The sequence below is a fragment of the Arachis hypogaea genome, chromosome 16, assembly GCF_003086295.3.
Source record: "Arachis hypogaea cultivar Tifrunner chromosome 16, arahy.Tifrunner.gnm2.J5K5, whole genome shotgun sequence".
Taxonomy (NCBI): domain Eukaryota; kingdom Viridiplantae; phylum Streptophyta; class Magnoliopsida; order Fabales; family Fabaceae; genus Arachis; species Arachis hypogaea.
This window is the reverse complement of record NC_092051.1, coordinates 134,771,808-134,784,273: the sequence shown is the minus strand read 5'-3', so window position 1 is coordinate 134,784,273 and position 12,466 is coordinate 134,771,808. Positions and strand designations below refer to the sequence as shown.

The 12,466-nt window shown below is 30.8% G+C and overlaps 1 non-coding gene across 1 annotated transcript; it reads left to right on the top strand.

Moving 5' to 3' along the window:
• Positions 1 to 6,701: 6,701 nt before the first annotated feature.
• LOC112755117 (uncharacterized) lies at positions 6,702 to 8,338 on the top strand. Its single transcript, XR_011874572.1, has 2 exons — positions 6,702 to 7,850; positions 8,143 to 8,338. It is a non-coding gene; the product is annotated as an uncharacterized protein (transcript).
• The last annotated feature ends 4,128 nt before the right edge of the window (positions 8,339 to 12,466 follow it).

The following is a 12,466-nucleotide window of genomic DNA, read 5'->3' as shown; positions in this document are numbered from 1 at the left end:
AGTTCTTGAAATTGAATATTGTGCACCAAAATAATCTATTCACTAGTTGTTCTTCTTTTTTTTAATGAATTTAAAATTCTCAATATATTTAAATACATTAATTTTAATTCTATTTTTTTACATATTATTTAAATAAAGTGCTTTTATAAAATATTTTTTTCTCTTGCAAGTACTCCTAACCACCGTCTTGGACCTAACGTGAAGGCACTTCAAGCAGAAGTGTCTTCAGTCTAGTCCATTTATACACAAGCAGAAACGTGTGTATTTCATAAGAACAAAAAAAATGTGTATTTTAATTCTTGATTTCTTGTTAAAAACATGTATTTTGGATGAAAAATGTGTCTAATCAATCATATAATTCTTTTTTTATAATAACATACTTATATGTTGATGTAATACCCTAAATGGTCCCTAAAATGCCGAACTCGCTTCAATTATGTCCTCCACTTTTTAAAATCACCAAATGTCTCCATCGCTCTCAAAAATGTGAGTTTCCGTTAGTCCAAATGTCATCATCCGTTTTAACATTGCTGCTGATGTGTGTAGTTAAGTGCCAACTTGACAGTTTACTCCAAGTTAACGTGGACAAACAATGAATTTAACTCAATTTAATATTCTAAATTTGTTTAAAATATTCAAGTTGGTCCATACACAATTATAAAGCCATAATTCTCAAATCTTCATCTTCATTATTTGTTCTTCCTTCCTATTCTATACTATCCTTCTCCTCATCTCATCATTCATCTCTTCTTCCGCTCACTTACTCTCTCATTCCGATCGCTTCCTCTCTTCCCCTTCCGTCGCCCTCTGCTTCTCCCCAACCCACACTGGACCCGTTTTCAAGTCCATTTCTGGTGCCTCCGTTAGCGCCAACAGCTCCGCTCCAAAAATCGTCCTCTAATTTGACGCTGATGTCGCAGCTGGTTTCCCTCCTAGGAGAAATATCATAAACGAATTTGAAGCCACACCATCGTTTAACGCACTCCCGCTTTAGTCAGCTTCCAGAAGCAATGGTGAGCCTTCTGGAAAGGCTTTCTTCCTCTCCAGTCCAATCGAAAGCGAAAGGGGGAGGACCTGCTTTTTTAGGTACTGCGATGAGGGCGGAGAACCTTTGATGAATTACGACGACATTCAATCCGATCTCGAGTCCCACCATGACAATGTGCTCCTCGATGATTACAAGGACGAAGGGAATGGTGGCGATTGGTGACGCCGCGAACACTCGCAGACTCCAATCTACGATAACGATTCGTCTAAGTCGAAATCTAAGAAGAGGCTCATCAACAAGGGTGGTAGTGGGAGACAATCGGTGGCGCCTGGTCTTGAAGACGAGGTGGCAGAGGAGGAGTATAAAGGCAAGATGAGGTTCGCGAGGGAGAGGTCGGAGGAAGGAAGGAAGATGAAGAAGGGGAAGTAGAGTGGATGTGGGAAGAAGGAAAGATGTTTAAGGGGGAGAAGAGGTTTGCGAGTGGTGAAAGTGGAAAGAACGGGTTCAAATTTGGGAGTATCTAAAAAAAGAGAGGAAGAACAAATGATGAAGTTGAAGATTTGAGAATTAAGGCTTTATAATTGTATATGGACCAATTTGAGTATTTTAAATAATTTAGAATACTAAGTTGAGTTAAATTCATTGTTTGTCCATGCCAGCTTGTAGCAAATTGCTAAGTTGGTTCTTAACTACACACATCACGTTAAAACGGCTAATGATATCTGAACTAACGGAGATTCACATTTTTTAGAGTAAGGGATACATTTGATCATTTTAAAGGTGGAGGACTTATTGAAATGAGTTAGAAATTTAAGGGACCATTTGGGGCATTATCTCCTTCTATATTATAAAATTTTTTAATGTTAAATTATTATAGAAAAAATTATATAATTAAACCTAAATCTTAATAAATTTTATAAAAGCACTTGTATTTAAATGATATGTGAAAAAATAGAATTAAAATTAGTGTATCCAAAAAAATTACAAGTTTTAATTTTTTAAAAAACGAGAAAAACTGGTGATGTATGGGATTAATTTGGGGCACGACATTCAATTTTAGGAACTAAAATGAGTCACTTAATGCAAAGTGAGGGACTAATTTGATGTAATCTACAATGATGACATAATGGATGACATGTGGACAAATATTGTTGCGACACATGACACAAACTAATGTGACCAAATAGCATTGTGACAGGTGGCACGACTGTCCACGTCAGCATGTGCCACATGTCATTGGTTAACACATCATCATACCATTACACGTGGCTAATCTATGGAGTGACATGTGTCATTATTAACAGACTACGTCATCAAACTATGTCATTACGTCATTAACAAAAAATGAACCTGTGACTAATACGATGCATTTTTGTTAATTTTAAAAACGTAAATAATACATATCATTTTTGTAATCTTAGAAACTATTTTAGAGTTTAACTCACCAAAATATATGTACAACTATTCTAATAAAAATGTTATGGTGATCAGAATGATGTGTGTGAGTAAAAATAGTTTATTTTTATTTAAGTAATTATCTGTAATTTTAGTTATAAAAATTTTAAAATATCTCTTAGTAATTCACTCATTAAAATATCTCTTACAGGCATTAAAAAACAAATGAAAAACATTACTATAAGAAAGAAATGAAAATATAGTACATACCCGAGAATGTAAAAATGAAAAATATAGAGAAAAGTTTAGGCTAAATTATATATATTTTTATTGATTTTGAAATTGAGTTTCAGTGTTGCTGCTTGTTGCTATTGTTGTTGTAGATTCTGTTTCTTAATGAAGTTTCTTCATATTCATTAGTATATTAATTACTAGTATCATGTAGCTACACCAGAAAACTATTTATTGGGAACACTAACACTGTCTAACAGTGAGGGAAAAAACCACTCACATAGTCACATACCAGTGAATTGGACAGTGTTGTTAGTTGTTACTTTCTTTGTCATTTCATCTCTCATAAGCATAGCACATGATATGGAAGAATTGTTATGTGATCCATTTACCAACTTAGCAGTGAAGTTTTCAATCTTTTTGATGACTTGGTGCTACTTGCACGAGGCGAAACTGTGTATGTTGGAGAAAGAAGAATAAAGAAGGAAGCAGGGGATTCAACCAAATAACATAGTCTTAATTTCAGCTTTCTATTTAGTTACTTGAAGTAACAGTCTTTTCATGACCATGACCTGTTTGAAACTCTGTTTATGCTGTGATGTTGGGCCTCATTCTCATATTTGTCATTGCCCTTAGTGGCTTGGCCAGCTTCCACGACGGTCGGGAGAAACTCATCGGAGAAAGCCTTTGGCCCTCACTACGCTATTGTAAGTTTTTCAAAGCTGCAGAACAATACAATAATGATGCTTAAAATTATTATGGATATACCAAAAGTTTAAAGCAGTAATTATATATTTATATATAAAAAAATTAAAAATATTAGTTACATACAATCATTATATATTTATGTATATATATATATACAGTGTAGTTTATTTTTAATATATGTTTTATATTAATTATTAATTTTAATATATACATATATTTTATATAAATATATTTATTATTTAATTTATTTTTTAATGTATATTTTATATTTTAATATATATTTTATACAGACCATCGATTTAAACATATATATCATTGTTGAATGATGTTATTGAATTGCTTTATTTCCTTTGGGATCTTGGTCTTTTGTTGTCATAAACTGATAATGAAAGTAAATTTAAGAATTAAATCTTAAAGTGGTTCCTGAACTTGCAATCGAGTCTTACGGTCGTCCCTAAACTTGCAATCGAGTCTTACGGTCGTCCCTAAACTTGCAATGACCTCAATATTGTCCCTAAATTTACCAAAAGTGACTCACAGTCGTCCCTGAAGCATTTTTCGAGGAATATTCTTTAATGGCGTGATGACGTGTACTGAGAGACGTCATAGTAGATAGGTGACGTGGCTGTTATCGTTATTTGACTCAATTTAGTCCCTAAAGTAGTTTATAACCCAAGTCCCCAATTTGAGTTCCATCTATGTCCATCATTAGAAGTCACTCTTTGTCTTCTTCTCTGCTCTCCTTCTTCTTCTTCTCCGCCACATCTCCTTCAACCACATCTCCTTCTTCTTCTTCCACTATTAGAAGATACTATTTTGTCATCTTCTATCTCCTTCCTCCTCCTTTTCTCACCTTTCTTCTCTCACTCTCTCTGTAAGTGCTGTAAACCCTAAACCCTGCCTTTTCTTCTTTTCTCATTTTTTAATTCCCCAAAATTTTACAGTTTTATTCATGTATCGCCCAAGTTTCCTAGTTCACTCGGAACCCTACAATTGTTTCTGACCCTGCAGTGCTTCTTGATCAATTGGGTCGTTATGAGGAAACTAAAGTTCTAGTCTTTGAGGCCACTTCTAAGCTTGAATCTCGAAACAGAGAGCTTGCTCTTTTCTACTGTATATTGCTTGAGGCACACTCCAAGAGAGGCTCACCGAAAGGTTTTGATGTTGCTTATTGTTACATGAACAAATTTTTTCGTAATTCTTTCTCTTTTTACATAAAACGTAGGATTTTTGAGTATATGGTTAGTGGTTTGTGTGCAAATGAATAGGTCTCGTGAAGCCGAGGATTTGGTTGAGGATTTGAGAGGCAATAGTGGAGCGATTAACCCTTCAGCTTTTGAGTTGAAGTCCATTATGTATGGTTATGGGAGCGAGGTTGGGGTTGTTCCATGATTTGCAGAGAGTTGTGGATCAAATGAAGTGAGGTGGCTTTAAAATTGACACTGTTTGTGACAATATGGTTCTTTCAACTTTTGGCACTCAAGGTGAGCACATGAAAATGGTTTCCTGGCTTAAGAAGATGAGAAGTTCAGACATCTCATTCAACTCCTCAATCGATAATGGCAACTCATTCAGGAGGTAATCGATAGTGGAAATGGTTTCCGAACTTAAGGAGTTACTAGATTCTTGTATGAGAGGTAATGGTGTGGGATTTATCGGAGGCTAAATTGAATTTGCATGGATGTCATCTGGGTTCTTCCTATTTGATTATGTTGCTTTGGTTGAAGGAGATGTGGTGGAGAAGAAGAAGAAGGAGAGCAGAGAAGAAGAAAGAGAGTGACTTCTAATGGTGGACACAGATGAAACTCAAATTGGGGACTAGGGTTATAAACCACTTCAGGGACTAAATTGAGTCAAATAACGATAACAGTCACGTCACCTATCCACTGTGACGTTTCTCAGTATACGTCATCACGCCGTTAAAAAATATTCTTCGAAAAATGATTCAGGGACGACCGTGAGTCACTTTTGTTAAATTTAGGGACAATATTAAGACCATTATATGTTTAGAGACAATCGTAAATTCAGGAATCACTTTAAAATTTAACTCTAAATTTAAACTAATAGCTTGCTTGATTGTACATGTTTAAAATTTGGCATTTTATATGCTGAAGGTGTATTTTATTAATAGTTCAATAAAAGAATTAACTATTTTTCGGTCCATATCAATAGATTTTATTTGAAAATATCATTTTACTAAATTTGCAATAAAATAAAATTTGTTAATATTGAGCACTTTCCTAGGAAATTTTTATTCAATGTTCCGCAAATGGTTACAAAAACATGCATGCATGTGAACTTCTATTTTGTTTTGTTTATATAACCTCTCTTTCGTGTTTGGCCGGCCGGGGGCTTCATCAGTAACTTTCTAGAAACTTCTAAAGACTCAGCATGTATCTTATATATTTATATACTAAAATTAATTATTAAAATTAATTATTATATATCTATATATAAATATATATTATTTAATTTATTTTTAATATATTTTATATTATATTTTAATATATATATTTTGTACTAATAATTTATTTTAATAATTATTTTTAATATACATATAATATAATTAAAAAAATAAAAATACATATTATTTAACAAAAATATGCATTAAAAATAAGACCGCAATTAAAAGACAAAAACTTAAAAATGTAGTCAATTAATATATACCGACAAAAATATAGACAAATAAAAACCGTCACGAGTCATATAATTTATGGTTGAAAAAAAAAAAGAATGTAAAGAGTTCAATATTTTTAGTAAAAAATTAATAATTGGTTAATATTAGTTTAAATATACAATAAATACAAAAAAATAATAAATATTATTTATATATTAAAATTAACTATTAAAATTAATTATTATATATTTATATAAATATATAATTTAATTTATTTTTATTATATATTCTTATTTTAAATTTTAATATATATTCTATACTAATTACCGATTTAAATATAAATACATGTCATTCTTATGGTAAAAATTTTGGTGCAGCTAATTTCAGATAAAGTTAATAGTTGAGAATCGTTAAATAATTTGACTGATTTAACTAAATTTTTATTGAATGACTCTTAACTCTCAACTATCAATTTCACGCTAAGTTGACTGAGTTTGTACCAATTCTTATATGACGTGCTTCCTTCTCAATTTTCTGTGGCACATAAGTCCTCGGCGGCTCTCAACGCTGACGAAAAGATACATGTCTTTGTCTTCATCATGATGAAATTATGGTATTTTCTAATCTTCCACGCCTTAATCACGTAAATGCCCAGAATCTTCCTTCTTTGTACCTGGTCGTACCATTTTGTTTGGTCAATTCACGCCACGCGGCATGTCCCATGCAAACATACCTATATATATACGCGTTTTACATTTCAAAATTCGTTTTGAAGCCTCTTAGTTTCTTTTCTTTTCCTTCTTCTTCTTCTTCTTAACTTTATGCCATTTAATTTGGTTACTAGAGCAACATATTATATGTACAAACCTTATAATAAGGTTATTATTCGATTAATTGTAACATGGTTATGGATAAGCTAAGCCAATATGAACGTGTGTTCAACCACTTCGATGAGAATGGAGACGGCAAGATATCGGCATCGGAGCTGAAGCAATGCGTGGAGGCCGTGGGTGGGGAGTTGTCGACCGAGGAGGCAGAGGTGGCCGTGACATTACTGGATTTGGACGGGGATGGGCTTCTGGGACTCGATGATTTTGTGAGGTTTGTGGAAGGAGGAGAAGAGGAAGAGAAAGTGAATGATTTAAGAGAGGCTTTTAAGATGTATGAGATGGATGGGAGTGGTTGCATCACACCAAAGAGCCTTAAGAGGATGCTTAGCAGGTTAGGTGAGTCTAGGTCTATAGATGATTGTAAATTTATGATATCTAGATTCGATCTCAATGGAGATGGAGTTCTTAATTTTGATGAATTCAGGGTCATGATGTTGTAATATTAATTAACGGTAGTAAAATAGGCTAAATCTGTTGGGTCAAACCGGCGTCAAAAAATTAAAGACGGATTGAGAAGAAATTTTAAATTTGTCCAACACTAAAAACTCGCCAAAACTGCACCGTCATTACCGTGGGTCAAGGCGGAGCGGGACGGATTGTCCTCTTTTGTTTTAAGGTTATGTTAGTGATTTTATACATGATATAAATAGTAAATACAAATTAAAATTAGGGTACAAACATTGATTCACTGAACGCGGCCTCCTCCGACCCTGAGCTCCCTCCTCAATGACCGGACCTTGAGCTCCTTGCCTACCTCTTCACTCTCATCTCTCAAGCTCTCACGCATTTTCAGAGCACCAACGGCGGCAGCAGCGATTCCCTCACACGTTCGCACCGACGCGCTCGTCTCTCCTCTCTCATATCTCCCTCACTTTTGTGATGGCGCGCTCGTTTCTCCTCTCTGACAACTCTGTCTCTCGGCAGTGGTAAGTCTTCCTCACATTTGCGGCAGCGCACTCGTCTCTCCTCTTTCACAGCTCGTCTTTGGCTTTCTTGGCAACGGCGGCAAGCTCCCCATCTGGTAACTACTGGTTATTACTATTTGTTTATTTTTTTATTTTTCTTTTAATTTTTATTTGTGGGAGGGATGTTTGATACTTTGATGATTCTATTTGATTATTGATTATGTTTATTATTGATTACTGATTCTGTTTGATTACTGTACTGATTTTATTTAAATTTTTTTTTATTAATTTTGTTTGATTACTGTTATTGACGATGTAGTTAGTAGTTACTGATTTAGATATTGTTCTGTTATTTAGGTTAAGTATTTATTTCTTTTATTCTAAATTTGAGTATTCATTTAATTGTAGGCGAAAGTGAAGATGTGATTTCTCAAGGTGTTAGATAAGGCGGTGTTTTAATTTTTGGAACAGATTTAAATTTTATTAATTTAGAAGTTGACAATTGATTTATGTATTGATTTGTAGATTATGTTGTGTGTTTTGTTTTAAGTGTAATTTGATTATTTGATATGAATTTATGTATAAATTATGTGTTTATGTTTTATTATTGTTGTGTTTGAAATTTATTAAGTTATTATGGTTAACATTGTGATTTAAATGTGTTTGACATTTAAAATCATATTATTTTAGAATATTTAAAAAAAAAAGAAGAGGATCGACCCGCTAATCCACCAGTCAGTCCTTTAACCGGATGGGATAACAAGTTATAAATCTATAGTAATTTGGTGGGATGGACCGACCTGTCTCATATTTAGACGAATTTTGATAAGGAGGGGCAGGAATAGGCTGACCTGCTTTATCACTTCTAATATTAATTAACCATCAAATTAATGATAGATATAAAATATATATTAAAAATAAATTAAATAATATATATTTATATATAAATATATAATGATTAATTTAGTGATTAAATGTTAGTGTGAACGTATAATTTTTTATTAATTAATAATAATATTTGATGCGTATATTATTATTATTATTGACTATGTTAATTTTTTATATTTTTTATAAAAATTTTTAATGATAATCTTAACATATATATACATTTAAGACACATATTAGATAAATTTAAATTTTATATTATAATACAATCCTAATAATATAAGGAAAACTATTTAAATTATGTCAATATTAAAGTATTTATTTAAGTATAAATTTTTGATAAAGTACAAAAGAAGTATTTGTTTCATATAATGTCTGTATAAAAAAATCGTACACAGACAATTAATCATATATTATTATATTCGTAAAAATAACTAATTTTTAGATTTATTATTTAAAAAATTATATAATTACATGAATTTGATTATTGAATAATTGTGCAAAATTCTTTATATTATTAGCAATACATTAAAATTAAACTTATTAAAAAAAATTAACAAAAGTTTTGTTTCCTATTTAATCTTGATAGTTAGATTATTTAATAAAAAAAAGTGGCAACAGGTAAATATAAAAAGGATAATTTTAGATTTATATTAAAATTAGTCATTAAAATTAATCACTAAGTATAAAATATAAAATAATGTTAAAAAATTATTAAAATTTATTGTTTTTAGCTATCAATATTTAAAAGTATGGGCTAATTAAAGTATATTTTTAGATTACTAAACTAAAAGAATTAGATTAATGACTAAAAGTGATGGCAAAAAATAAAAAAATCTGATAGTTCTCTAATATTTTTCTAGAATATATGTTAGACTACAAAATATATATTAAAATGAATTAAACGGTATATATATATATATGAAAGTTTTGGTAGGCTTAGAAAAGGGGGTTGAATCTATGCCTTCTTTTTAAGTTGCTGTTATGACCCTTTTCAAACAAATTTTCAATTTTGATTCTGTTTGTACTCAGCAGCGGAAATTTATGAGACAATTTATTTTTGTCTCATGAATATCAGAAAACAGAACTAAGCAGAGAGGAGAAAAGCTAGCACCAGCATGTATCCTGTTTCGGTTGCCTTGTGCTATGCAACCTACATCCAATCTCCTCCACAACAGTGGAAGAATTTTCACTATAATTAACAGTATTACATACACCAATTTCACAGGATTGACCCAATTCTTTCACACTCAAGTTCTAACCTAACTTGACATTGGCTTTGTTAATACCTAACTATTCACTCTTAGTGCTAACCCAACTAAGAAAAAGATACCTCACAGGTACAAGATACAAGACATCGACATACCTAAAGAAATCAGAGAATAACTCTAGGCTTTTCTCTCAAGTGTATCACTCAACTTTTTTTCACTCATGGCTTTTACTTGAACTTTCTCACAATGCCTTTTCTCACAAGAAATTACAAAAAGATAAACATAGAAAAGTACATTACAATCTGTAAAACATGAAGGAGATTGACTTCATCAACAGCCTCTTCGCTATGTACAAAACCAGATTTGCAAACCTCAGATTGAGTTCTTTAGTATTGGCCGAATGCTTCTTTGAAAGAAAACATTATCCAAGTAGAGGAACTTCTTTACAGAACACAACTCTCAAACTCTGGTTTTCTCTCCTTGCCTTTTGAATGAGCAACAAGCCTCTTTTATCTCCTTGCATGTTATTGGGTTCTTCTTCCAAAGTCAACACCTTGAGCCTTGAGTTTCACCAACCCACAGATTCACTTTTTCTCGTTAAACCTTAGAGTAGAAACTTTGCTTCTGACTTCTCCATCTTGACCGAAAGCCATAAAGCAACAACCACAAGAGTCTTCCAATGGTCAACTTAATCTGAATCCTTGAAAATCAACTTGGTCCCCAAGACTTGTTTGAGACCGTGGATTTATAACAAAGAAGAACAGAAATCTTCTTTTCCATATAGCTCAAAACGGAGATACAGGGAGTTGAAGATGAAGAAAAGAAAGTGTGTTGCATGCAAGAGGAAATGGATTACCTTGAGCTTTCTGATCTTTTCTTGATATGGATGATTAGACCTCACCCTTCTTTGCTTAACCTTCTCTTTCTTTCTTCTTTCATGACTAGCTTAGGGACTAAGCTCTCTTTCTTACTATTTCTAAGTTCAGTGATTTGACTAAGACAGAGAGGAAAGGAACGTTGCTTTGGAAACAATGAGAAAGAGTGAAGACTTCAATCTTGTATGAGAAGCTTGGTGTGATCAACTTGAATTGATGGACACGGCTTGGATCGGGTTTTATTTGCATGGCCCGTTTTGATTTTTCAGCTTTGTTTCCTTATGAGCTTTGTTTATTTATTGACCCATCAGCCTTACTATATTATTTTTATTTCAATTTGGGCTGCTAAGATTTGGCCTGTAACAATAAATAATTAGTAATATGCAATTATAATTAATCCACACTAATTATTTATTTACCAAAAATAATGTTTGTCATCACTAATTAATTTAGTTAATTTCTTAACTCAACAATATACAAATACAAAATAACTAATTTTAATAGCTAATTTTAATAAACACATAGCATTTTTAATATAAAAATAATATATTCATTGACATTCAAACGAAGTTACTCATGCAAATTCTATTTAATTAAAATAATTTAACAGGATAATACTTAATAGAAAAAAAAAGTATATATCATCACTTATATAAAGTTAAATAAAATAAAATTATAATGTTGAACTATAATAAATTCAAACTTCTTTTTAACAAATCCTCTAAATATCGTTCAATACGAATTAGCTTCACACCATATAATTTTATCTCAAACTGAATAATAATAATAATAATAATAATAATAATAATAATAATAATAATAATAATAATAATAATAATAATATACAAGTAGTTTGATTTATAACATAAAATATAAATAAAATAAAATAAAATTTAATAATATAATTAATGACAAATAAATTATAAGATAATCTTTTTTAGAAAATTACTTAATGGTGATATTAAACATTATTTAGTTTTAGGAGATGATGCTAGTATAATGTAGTCTATAAGATGAAAAAATATAATAAAAGAGTTCAAAATTTCATAAAAATTATAACTTAAAAGAAAAAATTGATGTGAGAACAGAATAATATATTATTGAGATACCATTTTCTAGTTTGTGTGTATAATAATAGATAGAAATGTTTGGTTCTATTTCTTCCAACCTTTAATTTCACATGAAAGAACTTTAAAAATACAGGTTGGACGGTGCAGAAGCCAACGAAAAATTCAGTGTTCGATGTTGGATAACGATTAACGAATCACATGGACCAAAAGATTAGAATTAAGTTGACTAGAATTTTAAATTTAACCACAAATAAATGGCTAACAAGCAACTAGCAACCTTATATATGTTTCACTTATATGAAACTTCGAGTTCTTCATATAAAAGAGAACAAAAATGTTAGACGAATGCTATATATATAAAATGTTAGACGAATGCTATATATTCTAACATTTTTGTTCTCTTTTATATATATATATATATATATATATATATATATATATATATATATATATATATATATATTTCTGTTTTAGTATTAAAAAAAATTATAAGTAAAAAAGAATAAAAAAAATTATTTTTTATATCATAAAAAAAATATTCAAAAAAATATATATATACAAAAAAAATGTAAATATTATTTCTCAAAATGTTAAATTATGTAATATAAATAATTAATGCTCGTATTACCATAAATGGGTGTACATCTATCATATATACACACAAAAGATAATAGAAAAGTAAAAAAGGAAC